Source organism: Bombus vancouverensis, chromosome 5 (assembly GCF_051014615.1).
Source record: "Bombus vancouverensis nearcticus chromosome 5, iyBomVanc1_principal, whole genome shotgun sequence".
Classification (NCBI taxonomy): domain Eukaryota; kingdom Metazoa; phylum Arthropoda; class Insecta; order Hymenoptera; family Apidae; genus Bombus; species Bombus vancouverensis.
The window spans coordinates 17,987,581-18,009,095 of NC_134915.1; the positions used below are offsets into that span (position 1 = coordinate 17,987,581).

Sequence of the window (21,515 nt, forward strand, 5' to 3'; positions counted from 1 at the left end):
CTAAAAATAAACCTACCCGTTCCATCGTACTCGAGAACTAGGCGAAACGATCGAAATGGGAAAAATGAGAGATAAAGACAAATTCCGACGGCCACGGTGCATCGTCGAAAGAAACGTAGAAACGTGTATTTGATTGTCCACGCTGGGTTTAAAAGAGGAAGTTCAAAGAAGCGAAGATGGGAACATTTTCGATGAAACGCGGTGAAACGTGTAAGAAACGATTTAAAATAACGCGTAATAAATAAATATTAGCGCATATCGTTGCATTGTAGTATCTGAATTAATATTGGAAACATTTTTAATCGCCACATAAATACGTTACTATTCTTTCAAGCAAAGACCATCGTTACGCCATCGTTATAGAATTCCCATCGGATAGATCGTAATATAGATATAAATAAAACTAACGTTAACAAATATATCGTAATTTTGATTAGTCCATATCGGAAAGATCGAGAAAGATGCATCGAATGGGTCGTGTTTTTTCTAGAGACGATACATCAAGCTTGATGGCGTAAAAGGGAACATTATTCGAGGGAATTACAGTCATTCCAGCAGAGAGGAATGTTGGTAGGAGTGATGGATGACTCCGGCGAACGTCTCGAAGAATATGCTAAAAGGAGGGAAGTGGGACATTTTACGGGACTCTATTTTCTTGTATCGCGTTTACTGCCACGGGAGCCTTCGGTGACTATTAAAATTCTGAGTCTTGAAAAAAATGATATCGGATCGTTCTATATCGAAGTTCCGACCGTAATATGTCGTTCAAAGACATTCGTAAGTATCACGCTTATAGCTAAAGATTAATCGCGATTAACGTCTCGAGCGAATCCCGTTACTTTTAATTCCTGCAAAAAGTTACAATAGGATAATTCTACGTTAAAGTTCTCGCTCTAATGGGATACGTTTTATAGTTGGAATCTTTCTAAAGACATTATCTTGCGATTTAACGCGGTTAACGATTATAACGAAGTATCTAATTATTCAATAGCCGTGCGATTGCAAGCGCCGATCAAGGATTAACCATAGGTCTCTATCTTCTTCGTCGATTATTTATCTTCCAGCAAAAATCTCACAAAACCTCTTTGAATCTCCATCCTCTGAAGATACTATCGCGTAGAAATTTACGCGAAGCGTGTTTTTAAAAAGTAATTGAAAATATTTCGGACGCTCGCGCGAAGATTAATCATCGATGTGACGATTAATTAACTCTGAAAATTAATGTCCGACTATTGTCAAGATCTGGTATCGATCATTCGGTATGGATTTTAATCAGTAAAATACACACGTTTGCGTAAGTCAAACAGGACTTTAATTACATTTCGATTGAAAATCAACAACCTATGATTACCAACCTTTCATTAGCGATCAGTGATTAATATTTATTATAATTACCGATTGACAACCAATTCCATAAACCGATTAAATCAATCACGATTTTCTACGGTCATGTTGTATCTTTCGATAAGAATACGCGAATAAATCAAATGGAAAATTCCAGTCCATCTATCCGCGTATAAATCGCACGTATCTATTAATCGCAATTAGATACAAAGATTCGCTCGACGAACGAAGAATTATATACCTGTTGAATGTAATTGTTGTACGATTACGATCTGGCGAAGCTAAGAAGACACTAACGTGGCGAAATTTCAAATTGAACGGTGAATGGAAAAAGAGAAAAGAGTACGAGGGAGACGAGATCTTAATGATTAGCAGAGGAGTGAGTTGGTGATTGGCGGAACGAGCGTGCAAGTGAATGAGCGGCCAATGGAGGGAGCCAGGAAGAGAAACAGGTGCAAAATATAGGCGGTGTGCGTGAGAGCGAATATTAGAGCGGGTAGCAATAAACTGCAATAAAGATCAGATTGTATGCGAAGAGTGAAAATTCTTTCTCGCCCAGCCTACCTACGCGCGGCATTAATATTTATAATCTGCTGAATGTTATCGGTTAATAGCGCGACACGACGTTTTCGTATTATAAGAACTCATGTAGGTTCTCAATGAACTCTATCGCGAGACACGTGATAATTTAGGTGGGCTATTAGTTTGGCTACCGGAGTGGAAAGAAACACGTTTTCTTTTCTTTGTACACCTTCGTTCTACATATATTATACAAGTTGGTTATACATGTTCTTTTATCCTACCGTAAATATAGAAATAGCAAGCTTTTTCAAAAACAGTAATTTGCACGATTTTTTAAACAGCTATCTGTATAGCGAAAGTAACAAGACAGGAAAATACGTTTCATATATTTCGATACGTTTTCCTAAAATTTATCGAGGCTGTCTTAAGAAGTCGAATCTCCTTTATACGATTACCAGATACTTTCGAACAAAAGTTTGCATCTCGTGACATCTTGTTTCGAGTCGCCGTGTGTTTCACACAATGTAAAAATTGAACGCCGAGTCGACTTGGAAATTTGCTAACTCCGCCGTTAGAAATTTATTACGATTAAAAAATCATGATTTCAAATTGATTCGTACGTACGACAAACTCGCCACTCTCGTTAGTATCCAGAAACTGGATATCGATAGAGAATAAACTCGAATCACTTTCCAAATGGCAAGTCCATTATTACGCGATAAAAATATAGTTGCATTTTAAAGAGCGATTATAAATCACGTTTACAAGAAGTATAGGAGATTTCTAGACAGTGACTAGCTTCCATAGAAGGACAGGTTTCTCGTTCGAAACCTTCGCGCAGTTAGCTCCAATTTTTTCGTCAGCTTGAATGAACCAGGCAACGATCTAGGGCTCGGAGAAAGCTGCAAGAATTGGTTGGATTAGAGGAACACGACGAGCGTGCAATGGCAAGAAATAGAAAAGGAGAGAAAGAACAGAAGCCAGGCAGGTGTGCAGGAGGCGTATATTACAAAACGAGGGAACAAGGTGTAGACAGACCTCGTCTTCGAAAATTCTATTAAAAATCCCACAAGCGAATTCAACCCTATATACTACGTATACGTCCTGTAATTTACGAATTATTTATGTAACTGCCTGTATCTTATTTTATCTATTTGCCATGTTCTTACGTTTTATACGTAATAACAATAATAATATGTCTATATATATATAGTTATAATCGTTGGTCTTTAGGTATCAAACGATATTCAAATGCCCAATAGAATGCTACTTTGAAACATCTTGAGACACATTCTCTAAAAACTTGGTCCCTTTGAAAAATTCTCAACAATTAGCAATCAATTTCCGAGTAGGATGTCTCGGTAACGTAAAGAAAAATTATAACGCAAAATTCTACTCGACGGTTTCTTTTTTCTTTTTTTTTTTTTTTTTCATACTTATAACTCATTTAAAAATTTCCATGAAAGGAATAAAAACGTCGACTCTGAAGATCGATCGAAGAGCAAAAGCTACTCATCTTCCAGCATTATTCGCGCAAACGGACCAGAATGGAGGGCAAAGTGGAAAAAAAAGAAAGATAGCGGCGAGATAAGCATATAATCGGCGGATTCTCCTTTTTCCAAGGATTCCGCGGGGTAACGTGACACCGGTAGGAAAAATATCACGAGTTTCACTCGCCGCATGAACATGGACCCGACAAAGTAGCTTTGATCCTTATCGAACGCATGCCCCGTCCGCACGGAATCGCGCGCCGGCCTTAAAAAGCTCCGTAACGTTTAGCAGTTTCGAGTTACCTCTGGGATTCAAAAGAGCCCGCGGCGCGCTATCGACCACCGCCTAAACAAATATACCACGAATATCCAGAATTCGCCAGGAAAGGTAACACCATTGCCGTTTTACCGCAGATTGCGGAGAAATTTTGCGAACAATAGAAGAATCGTTCGCGTTGAATCTGGCAGGATCTCCAAGATGCTCGATAATAAGGGATATTCAGGTGGTTCTTTCAAAGACCCTAGCGAGGAGGTTTAAAAGAGCTTGCGGTTTTGCTTTTAACTGGCAATTTTTCCACCTTTTCGTCTCTATCGAGATAGACAGCTATTATTACGTTATTATATCTGTATTTTGTTCAAAACGGATAACGCGTTACGCGTCGTCGATTAGTAGATCAGTAGAAAGTACTTCGTAGTCGGGTAAAATCGTCGAGAAGAAATTCAGAAAAGAAGATTCTCTAATTTTTTCTCCGATGCGATCGATAATTATGAGAAACAGGGAGTCGGTTATTAATTTATTGCTACGAGGAAGCAGCTGGAGCAATGGATTCCTAATAGCAAACGTGCAACCTCGACGCGTAACCCTAAGAAATTCCTTGCCGGAAACCAGCTGGTATCGACACCCCTCTTATCACTCGCCTGTACCGCGATCACGTTCAACCATTGAATCGACTCTTTATTTGCTCCTTCGATTTCCATCGTACGTCCCTTGCCTCGCCCTCTGCTCCATCGTAGCACCACACAGGAGCCACGGAGACAACAAAGGAACAATTCTTTCCCCTATACCGCGGCGCTATCTCCTTTATTTATCTATCGGTCATTCGTGGAAGGAGACGGGGCGACCGGCACGGATTCCACCCTCCTCGAACGGAAAGAGTTACGATCGGCGATCCGGCCAGGATCCACGGAGCACTCCTGACCTCTCGAAGGGGACCTCTTGGCGTCTCGATGCAGATTCCACAGGCCATGGTCCCAGACTTATACCACGACGCTCCACGGTCAAATGGAGAGGAGAGACCAACGAGACTCGACGAGAAGGAGGAAGAAAGAGGAGGAGGGGGAGGAGGAGGAGGAGGAGGAGGAGGAGGAGGCGGCGGAGGAGCGGAAGAAGAGGTAAGAAAAGAAAGAAATACACGCGAAAGGCAGAGGCTGAACGAAGGAACAAGCTAACCGAGCAAACGGCCGGCAAACCAGGCTCTCGCTGCAGGGAAGAGGGAGAGGTAGTCGTCTCGCAACTGGTGTTAACTCGCATGGCTCGAGGAGAGGAGACCACGAAGAAGACAACGACCAACGACCACGAGCAGCACGTTGGCCGGCCATTTTTTTCGACCCTTTTGCGGCGCGCACCCGTTATGCAGATACGTGGTGGCTCTCGCCGGTGTGTTCCTCGAATCGTGGCTTGGCTGCTGGGTTGCTGCCCACACGGACGAGTCGGGGGGGCACGAGCGCGCGAATTATGCGGAATTGTGTAAGCCGAAGTACACGAAAAGTGGGCCTGGCGCGTAGGAAAGTCGCGTGGGAGCGAGATCCGGACGAATGTCGCGAAAGTCGGAGGAAAATTTCGCTCGTTTCGTTTCCATCGAGCTATCTACTCGCGAATCTCGTTCTTGTTTCTTCGTGTGTGGGTATACGAGTGAAAGTATGTGTGTATGGCGTGGATACGTGTGCGAGTACACGTGCGTGGATGGAACTCGCGTATTAAGCGGCAAGTGGGTACGCGAAGTGTTTGTTACGTTTGCGAGGAGTAATTGGCCGATCGAGTAGGTTTTCATAGACAGCGAAAAGTGTATTTCTTAACTGATGCTGCGTTTGTTGAAACGTCGCGATAGCGAGTGAGATGCGAGTATGCGTTTTCTCTTTCTCAATTTCGTCGAACTCCGACCGCTACGATCCTTTAACGTCGCACGCATCAACTGTGTCACGACATTAAAAGGCAATATTCGTAGTATAAAGGCCGAGTATAAATTGAAAATTCACGTTATAAATTTATCGGAAATATCGTATATACGAGTTGATCTTAACGCAAAGTTAATCGTTAATTTTCGGATATAATCTTCGATTGAAACGTTGCTCGGCTAAATTTTCACGCGAGTTATCAATCAAGGGTCAATTAACGTCCTACGAACATCTTTTTCAGCCGATTCGCGTTACCGAATTATGATTATGAAAGAGAAATCCAAGAAATTGTTGCACGTTTCTCTGTCGTTAATTCTTCTTCCACCTACAGATTCTACGATTTTACGATGGTGTAGTTTACGACGATTAGTCGATGCGTTGGAAATTCTTTTTGCGTCTCTGACTGTAAAGAGCTTCTGCGAAGTATCCATTATTCCAACACGCGTTTTGCATCTCAACGAATCAGTATGTAAATTAGATTTATTTATGTTTTTCCATGGTCGACGCGTTTACGCAATGTATACTTATTATTTCGCTACTTTGTTCTTAACGGGTCCAACAGACGCGCGAATCGACAAAGAACGTATAAAGTAGACAACTCGCAACTTACGAACCGGAATATAGATCGATACGGTGGAACTGGAAATATGAAAGTAAGAAAATTGAAACAAAATATTTAGCGGAAAATGTTACGGCAAAAACGATACGAAGAAGGTAATTAAACTGTCACGCGTGGAGATATCGATGGTCTTGTTGTCCGTGAACGAAGATAAATGCGCGCAATAATCTCTATATTAATCCTAAACGTTGTAACAAATCCAAGCCATTTGTCAAGCGATTTGAATTAATTAAAACAACCGCTTGTAGCTGAATATGACTAGTTTTCTTAACGCTATAACGAACCTGCAGCGGCACACGGCTTTCATAACGTGCTCTCCTTTGACTTTCAATTTCATCGGGACGCTCGAAACCAGATAAAAGTAAGTTCGTAGAAACGCGATCACGAGTTTACCACAAGTCTGCGCAAACAGAAATAAAGATTTACCAATTAGGAGGTTTTATTATCTAAAAAGGACTCAATAACGAAGAGAGAAGAACGCGCAAGGCTGTAAAATAAATTTGAACTCTGATAAATCCTGACTTTTAAGCTGACTTTAACAACCGATGACTTAGTTCCATTGACCTAACCAAACATCCACGAAATCCCATTTCCTAGACTATAATTCTCCACGATAAGGAGCCCGTCTCGAAACGACGAACAAAAAACCCGTAAACTGTTCGCAAACAATTTCGCTTCTCGACGATTTACGTTCTCCGATTTATCTGCGAAACGATACCGTTTTATTAAAATTCGTGAATGCTTAATCGCGCGAAAGGCCATCAGGGTCTACAAGATTCCATCGAACAATGTACCAACACGCGTACGATGTACAATTTTAATACCAGCGTTCTGTGTTCGCCGTTTAACCGTTGGTTTTATTAAAACTCGCACGCTGAATCCAAACCTTCGCCCTTCTCCGTTCACCCCTTTGCAGCAGGTCCATCTCAACAGACAGACCGCCCCGATATACATATACACACGCACACACGTGTCCCGATACTTTGCCAGCAACGTCCAGGCAAATACTTAATTCCTGCCGTTCTATTCGGCATTTAACACGCGATTTCATTAAGCGAGATGCGTTGCACCGTGGAAAGGTTAATCCAATGTGCGCGGGCTTCCATATTCCGAGGAACGGGGGAAACAGAGCTGCATACAGAGAACCAGAAGAGAAGAGAAGAGAAGAGAAGAGAAGGTTGGTTGTGCCTCTCGCGTACGTCGATTACGGTTTCACCTGGCCATCGGAGGGAAAGAGACGGCGGTATAACGGAGAAGAGTCAAAGAGACGGTGTCGCGTACGCTTCTTCTCGCTTGCCTCTGTGTGTACGAGTTCGCAGAGCGGCGAGGTGGAGCACGCAGAAAGGGAAAAGGCTGTGGAAGGGTGGCGGGAAGGGAGGCGCGGCGACTGCCGCTAGCTTGACGCGACATGAAAAGCGCTCGCTCAGTCAGAGGGGGTGGCGGCGTGGCAAGGAGAAGAGAAAAAGTCCCGTGGCAGAGAGCGAGACACGCCGTTCTGGCAAGTTTTTCCGCGAAACAACGGGGAGGAACAACGGCGACGCGGGTATAATGCCGCCTCGTTAAAAAATAATTCATTTAACCACAATGCTTCGACGATGTGCGAAAAAAGCAAGTTGCACGAGCCTACACCAACACCGTCGTCGATACAACGCGCTAACGCGCATTGGTGAGCTCACGGTGTAGACGTCTGTCTCTCTTTGTCGTACCAGCGACCGAGAACCCATCCCCTTTCGTCTACTATACTCGGCTGCTTACAATAACGAGGCGACGATAGTAGGCGGCGTGTATAACAAGGGAGGGCAGATCCGCTGTAATTAACGCAATAAATAAGTATCGTGTCCCGCGATCGCGAAAACGGCAGACGAACAGAATTTGTTGCGATCCGGAGGTCCTTTTTATCTCTCGACTTTGTCTCCTCTTTGGCAAGGCGCGAGTTATCGGTTTTTCGTCAAGGATATCGTTGGATTCGTCGTAGTTGATGAACGAATACTCGCGTAGAAGGTACGTAAAGTTGGTTTATCGCGCCTGGCAAGGTTTCGTTCATTCGTAGAATTTGTCCATCGGTTTTCTTTTTTTCTTTTTTTGTTTCACGTTTGTGCATATTTATGTCGTATAAACGTTTGATCGGTAGGTTCAGCCGCGAAAGTTATATTTATTTGACAATAGCGCGCGATTGTTTTACTCGTTAAATTTTTCTGTCGAGTCCGTGCGCTTGATCCACGTTTGGTTAATTTTTATGTACGTTGGTACGTAACCCTATATTCGTTAGGATGGGAAGTCGTAGCAGCATGCTTGAAAAGGAATCTCAGAGAAAAAAGCTGCCCGTAGGTCACGCTCTTTTAAAACGGAGCTGCGTTCTTTGGATCAGCACGGCGATGCGATAACATCGGTCAGCGTTTGATAATGCGACTTTATCAGATTTTATATCCGCCAGTCCATTAATGGCAGTGCTTGAAAGTCACCGACCGTAACGCAGTACATATTTAGTTTAAATTGTTCAGATTACTTATCACTTACCCGCTGCAAAAAGAGATACATAAAAAGGCACTAGATAATAAACGAATACTTTCCGCAGAAGCGCGAAATAACTAATTTGTTCCAACAACACGCTTGTTTCCCCCATAATTAAAACACTCAAGAACGCTTTAACGTTTCGCGATCTTCTAACGTCCTAACCAGGCGATAAAACACATAGACAGCTAGGTATAAAATAACAAAATTCTACGAAGTAATCTCGGTTGGTACGTACTACGCGTACCAAGATCCTGCAACTATATATATATATCACGTAAATATAAATATAAAGTAAGGAGAGAAAGCGCGATATCTCTCCGTACTCCGAAACAGCCTCTGCCGGTGGAAAACCAATAAAATCAGGAAGCAGCGAAGTACGGAAGAGTGGAGCGTTCGATGCGCGACCGAGAGAAGACGCTTCCGAGCGAAACGGTTGAATTATAAAATGTGTTCGCCGAATGGTCGTCAATTAAAGCGTCATCCAGCTTGAATAAATTTATAAGCTGGAGTCGACGGTCGATAGGACGGGCAAGTCGCCGGTGAATGGAAACGATCCCCGCGATTCAAATGATAATAACCTTCCCCTCGCGATCCTCCCGCCACCACGCACCACCACCATCGTCCTTTCTTTTTTCCCTTCTATTTTTGTTCTCCTTTTTTTTTCCTCGACGCACCGACCGATCCGCGAGCACAGTCTAATTTTTCTTTTTCTCTTTTTCCTTTTCTCTCTCTTTTCCAGAACAATCCAATGTAACCATTGTCCGTCGGTTGAAAGCGTGTCACCCACAAAGAGACTCGCAGGCTCGCAGCCCGCTTTTCGCCCTTTCCAAACATTTTCTTTTCTTTCATTAAGCGGCCTTTTCACACCGCCTTCGCCGACAGACCGTTCACCTTTGCCTTTCATGGGGTTTCACGGGCCAGGGGAGCCGAAGAGGGTGGACCAAAAAAGGCCATGGATTCTCGGGGAACCCGTTCGCATAATGCCAGACACCTCCAGATGTAGGTTTACCGGATACTAAAGCGTGGAACGCGGCTTTTTGCCCGGGCCCAAGTGGGACGACGCGCGAAACGTCGTCGCCGATAATGACCGTTGGCCGTCCTCCTCTCCTTTTCGTTCGTTTTCTCGTTCGCTCTCACCTGTACTATCCCGAGAAGCGACTCGTGCCCTGGCTTCTTTTCTTCGTCCTCTCGTCCACGGACGATGACGGGACACACGCGGCGCCCGTTCGGTTCGATCGGTCCATTCTCGGCGAAAAAACGCGGGAACACCACCCGATCGAGCCACAGAGGGGAAAAAGAGACGTCGAAGAAAATGACAAATGGAAGCTAGAAAGTTGGAACGAAGAGTAACAGGTTATGGGAGCGCATAGGCGTTGTTGTAGCTTTCTACGCTCCAGTGAAAAACTCTCGTGTGTAATCACGTGGTTCCGTGTGTATGTACATATAGGGATAACGAATACGCGCAAGAAGAAACAGTTGTTTCTTTGAAAGAGCGCGCGCACCATCGATTCTAGTATGCGATATATTTATATTTTCTAACGAGTTTTTTCCAATCGTCTAAATCGATAGAACGTTTGATCTTTGTCGCGAGGCAATAGCACAGCTCTCAATTAACGACTTTTCTCGGAGTAAATGTCGAAAACTTCGACTGGTCGAAATATATCTTCGGACATGCGATTAAGCGGAATAGCCAAAGCAAACTAAACCAAACCCAAAGTCACGCATCAGCTTTTCGACTTTGCTTCGAGCAAATTCCTCGATCGAAAGTTATCGGAAGGGAAAGATCGAAGGTCACCGGGGAAAAAGATTTGCCCGATATCCAAGAATAAAGATATTTTAATACGACCTAGCTAAAATAAGAACAACCTGTTAGATTCAAAGATATAATAAACCTTGCAAATATATCTCAGAGAATGAAGTTTAAAGTGCGAATAGAACGAATAATAGTACGATGATCCAATATCTTAAAGATATTCAAGAGGATGGCAACGAATCAAGACGAGAACGACGGCTTTGCCAATGGGACACCGGTTAACAAGCGCGTCTATCGAAACTTTCCAAACGAAAAATATTTCTCTCGTCCGTGGTGTGCGCGCAGACCGTACAAATCGATCGACCATTGCTCGCTGTAAAAAAGCATCGTTCGAACAATCTACGGAGCGGCAATTATTCCAACAGCGACCTCGACAGCTAGCGCGTAATCGAGGCTAAAAACGGAGCTGTCTTGGACTTCGTTCGATCAAATCTCCCCAGCGAAAAAGAAACGAAAAGAAAAGAACGAAGAGAAAAGAGAAAACACGCGGAGGATGGAAAAGAAGATTTGGCGTCGTTTATCTCTCCGGCTTTTTACGACTATCGTGGCAGCGGCAGCTTCCTTCCTGCCTTCCAGCGAGTCTCCGCGCTCTCGTTAAATTTGCACCAGGCGACGTAGATATTTGCGGTCGTATATTTTTTCTTCGCCTGGCGCACGCGCGCGTCTCGCCACCAAATCTCGTCCGATATTTATTCCTGCGTGTCGTTCGAACGGAAACGCGGCACGATAAACCCGCGTAAAGTCGCGTTTCTCTTCCCGTCGCGGAACTCGAATATCGCCTCTCTATCAGATACCCGGGCATCCTCCTCTTCCCTGTCGCGATAACGCGCCCGCGTACTTACAAGCTTCAGATTACGAGCCTCGTCGAGCCACGCAAACCGGCGTGTGCAGGCGTTAATTATCGTCGCCCGGCATTACGTTACTTTCTCGGATGGAAAACGACTACGCCGCTGGCGGATGTCGACGTTCGCCTCCGACATGAAAGCAGACATACGTGGTGATATCGAATTATTCTGGTTTCAGAGTTTCTCATAGAAAAGTGAAATTTAATATGAAATTAGCTGACAATTGTTTTTAGCTGTTGAAGTTGTCGTACAACGGCTATCATGGTCGTAGAGAGTATGTGGTATAGTTTAGAGAAGCTTTTGTTATAACGTATGGTTTAATAACCATTTACTTACACAGCTAACTACTATGTATACATACGATTTAATTTACTAGGAAATTTCTATCGTAATCCTTTGAAGGGAGCTATTTCGTTAATAAAATTTAATAGTGATTTTGCTTGTTTTTGGTTAACGACAACACCACGGAAGCCTAGGAAAGTCTAAGGAATCCATACACAGTCGTATATTCTAAATAAAACTACAGAATACGTTAATCACAGTTATCTTTGCGAAAAGATGCAACCGTTGGCAAGTATAGAAAATTTGTACAATAATCGACCAGAATGCTAGACGCACTTGACGAACTGTTATATTTTGAACAAAACATTTACCATGCTGAGTATTCATTTTTCGTGCAAAATGTCAATATCCAATGTACGAAACTGCACTCTATCTCAACATACGTTGACTCGTATCTGGCAACGATTCATCGAGAGATTCCATTGAAAGCAACCCTGCACTTTCTGCGTAACCTCGAAACATCGTCGATTCAACTCCTCGGAGGACTGTGCTCCGAGAAGCCTATATTTTAACCAGAAACGTGGCTGCGTTTAACGGGCGGAACGAGGTAGTTACGAAGAACGTATTCATCCCGTTGTCCCTTGCTTCCTGAAACGATCCAAAAGGACGTCGACGACGCGACATCACCCACCTGGGTGGCGATATATCACGAGAAACGAGCGAGGATCGACTTCTTATTGGCTTGGCAACTGGCACCGTCGACTCGAGCAACATGACTAATTATCGCTGTCCCGGTTCGGTGCCGTCTAGTTTACCTTTGCACGCTTTCCCGCCCGTCATTTCTCACGCGTCGACGCGACCATAGGTCTCTCAGTATTTCTCGCGCGATTCGCACGCCTTTTACGCGCCCGCCAACCACTCTCGAACTGGTGTCAACTCGAAAAACGAGCGTGCACGCTGCTGTCACCATACGGCATCCGGAAAGGTGGTCGAAACGATCGTTCTTTTTACGTGGGTGCTGAGAGCTATCCGCCAAACGATACAGTGGCTCGCAGAAGTATTCGAACAGTCGCGATAGGAAGCTCGTACGTGTATATCGTGTGTGTTAAATGGAATTTTATTAACGCTGTAACGAGTAGACTGCGAATTTTCAAGCGTTCATGGGAAATTTCGAGGTGCCATATTTTCAGAATGTACGCAGCATGCAAAAAAGTATGTAAATTCAATTTTTCAAATTAACTTTCGTACAAATATACACAATATCGGTAGTCTAGTACGAGGCACGACCGTCACGACTACGTCGCTGAAATTTAAGGCCAATCTGAAAACATACAACAGTATTTTTGTAGAATTCCTTAAAGTGTAGTTATCAGAAATGTGGGAATCGCGCGAAGAGGATCAACGAGAGTCGAGGAAAATTGGTTTGCGCGTCTTGATCGAGAAATCGATAAAAGTTGGAAATAAATGTTGAATTTGTCAAATAGATCGTAAGTAATACTTGATATACAACAAGTTTGAAACTTTTCAGTAGGAAATATGACAGTCTGAAACTCGGTTTCGAATAAATATACGCACGGCAACGCTAGACACCGCATCTAAGACGTCGAATCAAAGAGACCGAAGAAAGTCTATTTATATGGTTGCTATTTAAAGAGAATCTATTTAATAACTCATCAAGCACACGTGCATTTGATACTCCAAGACTCGACAATCGACTTGCGACCATTTCCCATCAAAGGGGATATCAGAAGAGCGTTTATTTATATACTGGTTCGCCGATAATCCAGCTTCAATTAGCACGGCCAAATCAGCCGGGGAAAAAAGTAAAAAAGGAGAATTTCTTTTGTAGGCGCCTCGCTTTCACGGTGTCTTTCGGTCTAACGACTTTCCCCATTTTTCTCGGTTGCCGTTTTCACGGTTCGTTTCACGATCGACGATACAAAAATACTAGCAGGTACGTTGTTAGGGTACACAGCGGTAGACTGTTGCGACTTGGGACACACGAAGGAACCGTTTTCGCTTCGTTGACGCCAGAACCTGAGAGTTTCATCGTACAGCTCCGTTTGCGGTCATTTTTACCACGTATGATCTGCTTTCGGAGTTTGTACCGTAACTTTGATATTACTCTCTCGTCGAATCATATTCGATAATACCTTTCGTTAGCTTCGTAATTAATCGAGGATAAAAATGCGTGCAAAAAATAGAATGCAATTTCTGGGAAACTACGTGCCTGTGGTAGTAACAAAAATAGAATAAACTGGAGAAAACAAAAGAGATCGACGATAGTTTCTTTATCTAAATTAAAAAAAAAAAAAGAAAAAAAATCGAGAGAAGGAAGAACAAAAGTAGGAAATGTTGTACGTCAATTTTGTATTTCAACAAAGATATAAGAACTCGTCGCAAGTGTGAAAGTTCTAGGAATAAGAATATCGAGATAACAAGGAAGAAAAAGAAGAGAAGAACGTTGAAAATGACTGCATCCGGAGTTCTAGCGCTGATCTTCCCCCTCTGTAACGATCGGTGCCCTGGACGAGACGACCAGCCTCGTCAACTTTGTTTGCCGATGACATCTGTGCGCTCTCGTAATTGCGTACCTGCTATTCATACGCGATGAGACTACGACTCGAATAAGGACTTCTATCAAGGACGCGTGTATGTACGTCTATGCACGTCGAACCTACGTTTATGCAAATAACAGCAGCCAGACTTCGCGTCACGTAACCAACTCGACCGCGAGAAACGCGATTCTTTCTCGCTCGACGATTGATTGCTACGGACTGTTACGTTCTTGCGTGGTATCTTGACGAGGGTTTAATTGAAACGTAGGAATTAGACGTTCTCGATGGGGTTGTAAATGCACCAGATGCGTGTTGCCTTGTCATTTTCGTTTAGCCGATTACCCGAAGACTCGCAAATTTATTCTCGCCATCGGGATGGATAGATCTCTAAGCATAGAAATATTCCAATATTTCTGGCTATGGAACATTTTGTTTCTTTTCTATTCTTTTTCTCGGATCGTAAATTTGTACCGTAGAAGAAGAAACATGTACCATTAATAAATTACAATGGAGTTCGAATATTCCTAGGAGTATTTCGATTTATCGAATAGCTTTGAATTATTAAACATTTCTAATTAAGTAGTTTTACGACAGAGGAAGATGATTCTCGAGTTCTCGCGCTATAACTCTCTAGTCCTCGCGATGGTCGTACGCTTCCATAACTAGAATTATAAAATATTACCTTCGTCGAAAGTTAATCGTCCAATTAATAACGTACACGATTCTAAATGTCAAAATGTTCGCACGGATTACTCATCTGTCGTATAATAGACAGGAAGATGACGAACAAACAACGGTTGTCTAATATTTTCAGGCTAAGGTAATAATTATTTAACGGTTGTAAGTCGAATTAAACGAGTAGGAGTTAAGATCGTAAATTGCATATTTCGTAATAGATTCTCGTATAGTTCCAAAGGACGTTAACAAAATTCCCCTGAAATTTATGTAACAAGTAATTTAAATATACGAAGCGCTACGAGAATACCTGGCATCTGAAAATAACTAGCGACAAGACCTCTGGTTCGCGATGTGTTAACACATTGTTGACCCGTCGCGAGCATACTCGTATTTTCACGCACAAATGTTGTTGACCGGCCGCGAGTATACCCGCGTGCTTGTATATGCATCGACTTACGCAATTATTAAAATACATTAAAACACGAAATTGACTAAGTTATTATTACATCATTGTTTGATATGCTAAATACTCCTTGACCTTTCGGGTATCAGCGAATCGATCGAAGTTTAAATTAAATTTCCTAAAATTCGTAAATCTTAGTAGAAGGAAGAAGTCCGAATTATATGGAAATAATTCTACGGTTTTAAAATGCACGTTCATCTTTGTATAAAACAGCTAGTCGACGATGTTGTTATCAACTATAATAATTTCGTGTTTCTACGTTGCATTCTTCTTAAAATTCCAAAAGAATCAGAAACAACCTCTGCACAGAATTTAATGTTCTTGTACTATTATTATATTACAATCTTTATTCCTATCAACGCTAACGTAAGAAACAGACAGCTGCATAAAAATCTTATCCGCGAGCAAAAACACGGTAAATAAGATAATGGTCATAAATCATAAGAATTCACTTATCTATTAATTTAAAAATGACTCACCACAAACCCAATTCCGATTTTAGAAAGCGAGACCTTACAGATAAGCGGAATCGCGATAGCGCCGATACTCGTTCATTGTGCACGTAGAAATTCTCACAAATATTTTACATATAGCCTTATTATTTGTTTACGGGAAACCGTGCAACTAAAAAATAGCAACTCGGGAAATTTCTACGATCGGCATGTGTCGCAAACGGAGCAATTTAGAGTAAAACATCGACTGTTCGAAACAATGGACAGATGGAATGTATTCGACGCGCTTGTTACCGAAACAAAAATCACCGAGTCACGTGGCCACACAGCGCGAAGATCGAACACGTTCCACGGCGATTTTCTTTTGCCTTCGAATCCTGACAGAAACACCGGCCACTTTCACTTCTTTTCAACAGCTTACGATTGTTTCCTTTCGCAATGTCATCTTTTTCTGTTTTCGACTCGGTCACATTGGAATACCAAACTAATCTTTTGAATATCGACGCTGCCAAGAATCGTTCTACAAGATGTTTGTATCCTATACAAAGTTGCTACGATTCGAACGATCAGAATTAATGGAATTTAACCGGAAACTAAACGATCACGCCTCCTCAAATAAAAATTTCTATCGCGCAATCATAAAGATAAGATACACGACATTTTGTAATAGTCGGAAGTATCGCTTTAAACCGGATCGTGCGCGTTCGTAAATATGCGAGTTTTCGTTCTTCTCGTAACGAAGCATCTTTCTTTTAACTACGTATATATATATATATATACGTATTAAAAAAAGGAATACGGTATAACGAACGTAATATAATAACAGTAAATATGCGCTGATCTTGACTCCTCTCTAGAACTGTCCAGATTATTTCGCGCTCCGTCGAATTAAAAACTATATTTCTACCATTTACGTGTAGCTGTTCGTCTCAATTTGCAACGAAACCGATTTGTACTCGCAAATAGTCGACTCTGCGTAAATACGTATACGGTACGAGACAATGGTAGATACAAGCAGGAATCGGCATAACCGCAAGCGTCGTTGCGACAGCAGCGTCTGGTGTATTTCGAAAAAGGCTCGGACTGCCTCGTTTACCGAGGAGCTCCGTATCCCCTCGGTGTATACCAAAACCATCGGTCGCGATTTGCATGGATGATTTCGCGGAGAGGGACACGAGAAAAGAGGATCGGCGGGCGTTTACGTTAAAAGAACAGCCAAAGAGAGTCAGGGAGAGAAGAAGGGTTTTGGGAAAGAGATTCGGGTATATAGGCATCGGAAGAATGAAATAGAAGGGGAATTGGAAGCAAGGTCTGTGTCGTTCGGTATTCAGAATGCAGAAACGAGCGAGGAAAGAAGAGAAAGAGAGAGCGTAGGGTGGCTCGGCAGTTTGCGTGCATGTGTTTCTCGTTCGTCCCTATGCACGAGAAGAGAAGAAGAGTCCGTGGAGACCCGCGCGAGCCGACCAAGAGAGGAAAAGGAGAAGAGAGGATCGAAAAGACTCGAGATAGAAAGAGAGAGACGGAAGCGAGAGGCCGCAAAATATATGCTGCATGCTCGTGGATGCTCGTTTGCAGCGTGGCCGTGGAGGGACGGAGATAATCGCGGGTATACCGGCTACGGATAGAGCGAAACGGAAGAAAAGGAGAACGTGAAACGGTTCGCCGAGGAGGCTGGTCAATGGCAGGCCGGCTATCGGAACACCCTTCTCGAAAACAAAGCCGGATCTCACCTTGATTTATCGCTGAGTGCTGCTGCCGCGATACTGCGTGCTCTTGCTCCAGACTACGCTGCCGCCGGGGTGAACTGCCCCGGCGAAAATTAATCCATTATCAGGCGAACGAAAACGGAATAGCTCTGCTGGTACAGAGTCCAGAAAACACCACTCGGCTACTCTATACTCTGTACGAGAGACCACGACGCTCCTTCCGGAGTGCCTCTCTGCTCGTGTGCTCTACTCTTTTTTGGTCGTCACCAAACGACTAACCTCCGTCCGTCGGAATCGCGTCTACACACTATACACACAATGCTGCCCGCCACTCTAAATCGGCTCTGTAAACGTATGCACGGTGCACGGGTAACGTGTGTCACGGCTAGCAATCGAGTGCTTACACACGGCAGCGGATCACACAACGCGCGCTACGTCCCTACGTCCGCGTTCCCATCCACGCACAAAGACACCGGACCCACGTATCTCCAAATATTTTCCTTCGTGCGCACGCTCCCGGACTGGCTGTGCGAGATAAGTACGTACACGTTCGTTCGTTCGTTCGTTCGTTCGACAGCCACTACGAGGCACAAACGCGATGCGGTATAGATACACGTGCGAGTCACCGTACCGAGCACGAACCACCCCTAACATCGGTCCAGAACGCACTGACGTGAATGCAACCGAGGAAACACGAAAGCGAAGCTCCGACCGTATTGGCGTCTAGAGTGGGGGATGCCTTTCGGTCGAGTTCGGGACGCTTCGGCGAGCCTCGCGTCCCCTCTGCCTCCGCCACTCCGCCACTGGATACTTTACACAAGCGTAGGATTCTCCCGTTCTCTATGTATATACGCTCGCGCCATATACGCTGTGTAAGAAGAGTCAGTTCGGACGTGTATTTGGACTCTGCTCTTCTCTCTTTCTTCCTCTATCCTATTTCAACTCTCTCTCCTTTCTCCTTTTTACTTTCTCCCACCACTGTCACTCCTTTCTGCCGTAGTTCGCGCGAACGCTAGCTTCGAGTACATGCACACCTGTTTACGCGTATACGTGCGTGCACGCGACGCGTACCACCTTATACCCTCTTGCGGCAGTCGCCACTCACCACACGCGCGATGACGTCACGCTGGGCGCCGTGGCGTGGATAACGAGATGGCCCGAGTCTTCCCCGGGACCCTCGATCGCTAATTATCGTCCTAGAGGTTTCGCCTCGTTCCGCGACCGGTTTGCTCCTTTTTCCTCCGTTCCCGGCCTGCTGCCCGGCAGACGGAGAAATCGTGCGGCCCGAGGAGGCACCCGGCAGTCACCCTTCCCGGCCACGGCCGACGATTTTCGTTTCGGAGCGCTCGTTCCACGGTGGCATTAATGATGTCTCGTGTAGGTACAGTCACGACCGGTTCCTCGGGACCTACCTCCTATCAAGATCCAGTATCTTCGACTAGCGACTCGGAGGACACGCCAAGGGGCAGCCGAACAATTCCCATCTAGGGTTTCACGCGGTGTGTAAGACACGTCGTCCTGGTCCACACGCGATCCCTCCAGCTACGCTGCAAACGTACAGACGGACGACTGTGCGGTGTGTTCCCAACGAGAGATCTGCGGACGAAATTCCGCGAGCGTGGACCGTGTGAGTGCAAAAATGAGCATCGCGTCCAACGTATAAATAACGAAACAGCCGTGTTGTAGGTGGCTGCGAGGGCCCGTGCAATAAATAACGACCTAGCGGAGCACACCTGCAGCGACAAGGCGTGTCCGATGGACGATGAAGTTTAACGTCCCTCCCTCGTTTATTTCTCTGCCCAAAGCTATTGCAAGACGCGACACCAATAAAATGCTAATCGCCCTTCCTCGTTACGTCGCGCCCTCTGCCTTGCCTTCTATCGCGACCCCGGCAACGGGCTGGTTATACACGCTGGTTATCTATTATTATTCATATCGCGTGCATTATCGTGCATTATCGTACAGCGTGTTTACCGATTTGCACGCTATAAAATTACCGTTAGCTGATAACGTCGCGTAACATAATTTGTTCTAATAGATATCCTGTACACAAATACGTTCAATCTGTTATACTCGAAATGACAGCATTTTAATATTCAAGTTCATATTTTTCCATGAAAATCAAACACTTGCCACGTTTCTTCGCGGATAAGTCTCCGCCTTTTCAATTTACCTATTTAGAATGAATCACTTCCTTGTCGATCATTTACCGGACACCCTGTATACGTCGTACAGGAATGGCTCGTTCCCCAACAATGAGTTCTTTGAATTGTAGCGTGACTGAGATAATTGGACATATCTGTTACGATGAACTTTTTTCTACGATGAATGTAATACATTCTCTGAAGTTCATTTGAATATCTAAATACTTAACTGCCTACGATCTCGACATCCGCCTCTAGCGTAACTAATCCTCTCAGCCCACCTAACCTACATATTCTCAAGCAATTATCAATGACATTCTGTATCAATTACCATCGTTAATTATGTAAGACGTAAGAGAAATGTTAGAAAATCAATTAGTTTCGCGTTAAGTTGTCCGCAAAGTACCGTGAAGGTTCGCGGTCTATTCGACCAGCAGAGTTCTAGAGAATGTACGATGTCCCCTGTTGTAAAGGCGCCGTGTCCTCGGCGTCTCTGTGGCACGAAAGGGAAGTTGGAGCCCTCGGGCCACCGTTACTTTCCCCGGCGCTTCCGGAATAGCTGGAGAAACTGAGGGTAGCTTTTTTCCCGCAAGGCAACGAGCACGGGTGCATAGGAACGTCGAACGACAGAGGATTGGTTCTGATTACGATCTCGCGCCACCCCAATGCGAGGAGCGCGACAGTGACGACGACTGTAATTCCGAGTACAAGAAAGGTAGTTCGTTATGACTTTTCATCTGTGGGTGCGAGAGGAATCGTTCCAAGGAGCTGGTCGAAAGTTTCAGGAAATCAAACGTTTGGTGTGTATCGAGGTTGTGCGTACGAGCTGTCTAGAAAGCAAATTGATCGACTTCGTAAATTGAGAAGCAGGAGAAAATAAGATTTTTGCAAGCGTCGTTTCTTAAATTGAACGTACACGATATAGGAACATAATACGTAGAAGTTAATAAAGAAGCTAGCTTAAGTCCTCTCGCGTAGTACTAAAACATTCCCTCGCCAAACACCAAGCTTAAAATAAACGAAGCTTTACGAATGACAAGTCGATCGATCGTTCTATTGGGCATAAAATTGCACAACTTGTAACTCGTCGAGTCTGTAATATCGTTAAATGACAAATTACGATACAAGAAAGCCACGATCACGTGCATGTAAAACGGAGTCGGATACAGCAGGCGAGATAGGTGCAACCTTCGCAGCTAAAATTACGTTCTATCAATTTATATTCGCGGCGAATAAAAACGTAGACGATTGTAGTATGTTGCACGCATCTCGATCACGACGCACTATCACGACAAGGTATCTCAGATTATCCGAGTACTTTCATAGCAGGCTGTAATATAGTAATCGAGCAAGTCTCTCCGCGTGTCGATTATGGCTCCTTGCCAAGGACTCGTGCGAAAGAAAACTGCCAACGGTTCGCCTTACGCTCCTTATTAAATCCAGCAAGGTTCAGCAATTCGAGCGAGAGTCAGTCAGTCGACCCGTGGATTTTCGAGAAGCGGAGCACGGTGATTCCTTCGCTCAGCCCGATACGATTTATCGAAGAAAGGAAGGATATTAATTAACGAACCGACGCGGGAAAGATTCCCGCGGACAATGGGCACAAGTTTTTCCAACGTCTAGCTGAAAAGTCTCTGGCTGGCGAGGGGAGAGAGAAACGAAGAATTGTTCCGGCGGCAACAATGCCCCGGCTAGAATTCGCCGTCGAACTTAAATTTTAAGAGTCACTGGCACGAATAGACTTGCCGACCTCCGTTAAAAAGCGTTTTTTCCGCCGCTCGAATGGACCGCGAGCAGTTCGCCGCAGAAAACCCTTACTTTCCGCGCGACGAATAATTTAAGAGAGAAGAAGATGGCAACTCGAACGGAAGAAAACGAAGAGAGACGGCGAGAGACCCGGTGGAAAAGTT

The 21,515-nt window shown here is 44.3% G+C and overlaps 1 protein-coding gene across 3 annotated transcripts in view; it reads right to left on the reverse strand.

Annotated features, from left to right (window-relative positions):
- Window positions 1–21,515, reverse strand: part of fz2 (frizzled 2) — a 134,341-nt gene that overhangs the window by 34,241 nt on the left and 78,585 nt on the right. The window contains exon 1 of one of the 3 annotated variants that reach the window (XM_033337232.2): window positions 17,486–18,144. The exons of the other annotated variants lie outside the window; for them this stretch is intronic. The gene's annotated coding sequence lies outside the window, so the exon portion shown is untranslated. Of the gene's footprint in view, window positions 1–17,485; window positions 18,145–21,515 lie in introns of those variants that run through there. 3 annotated transcript variants of the gene reach the window in all.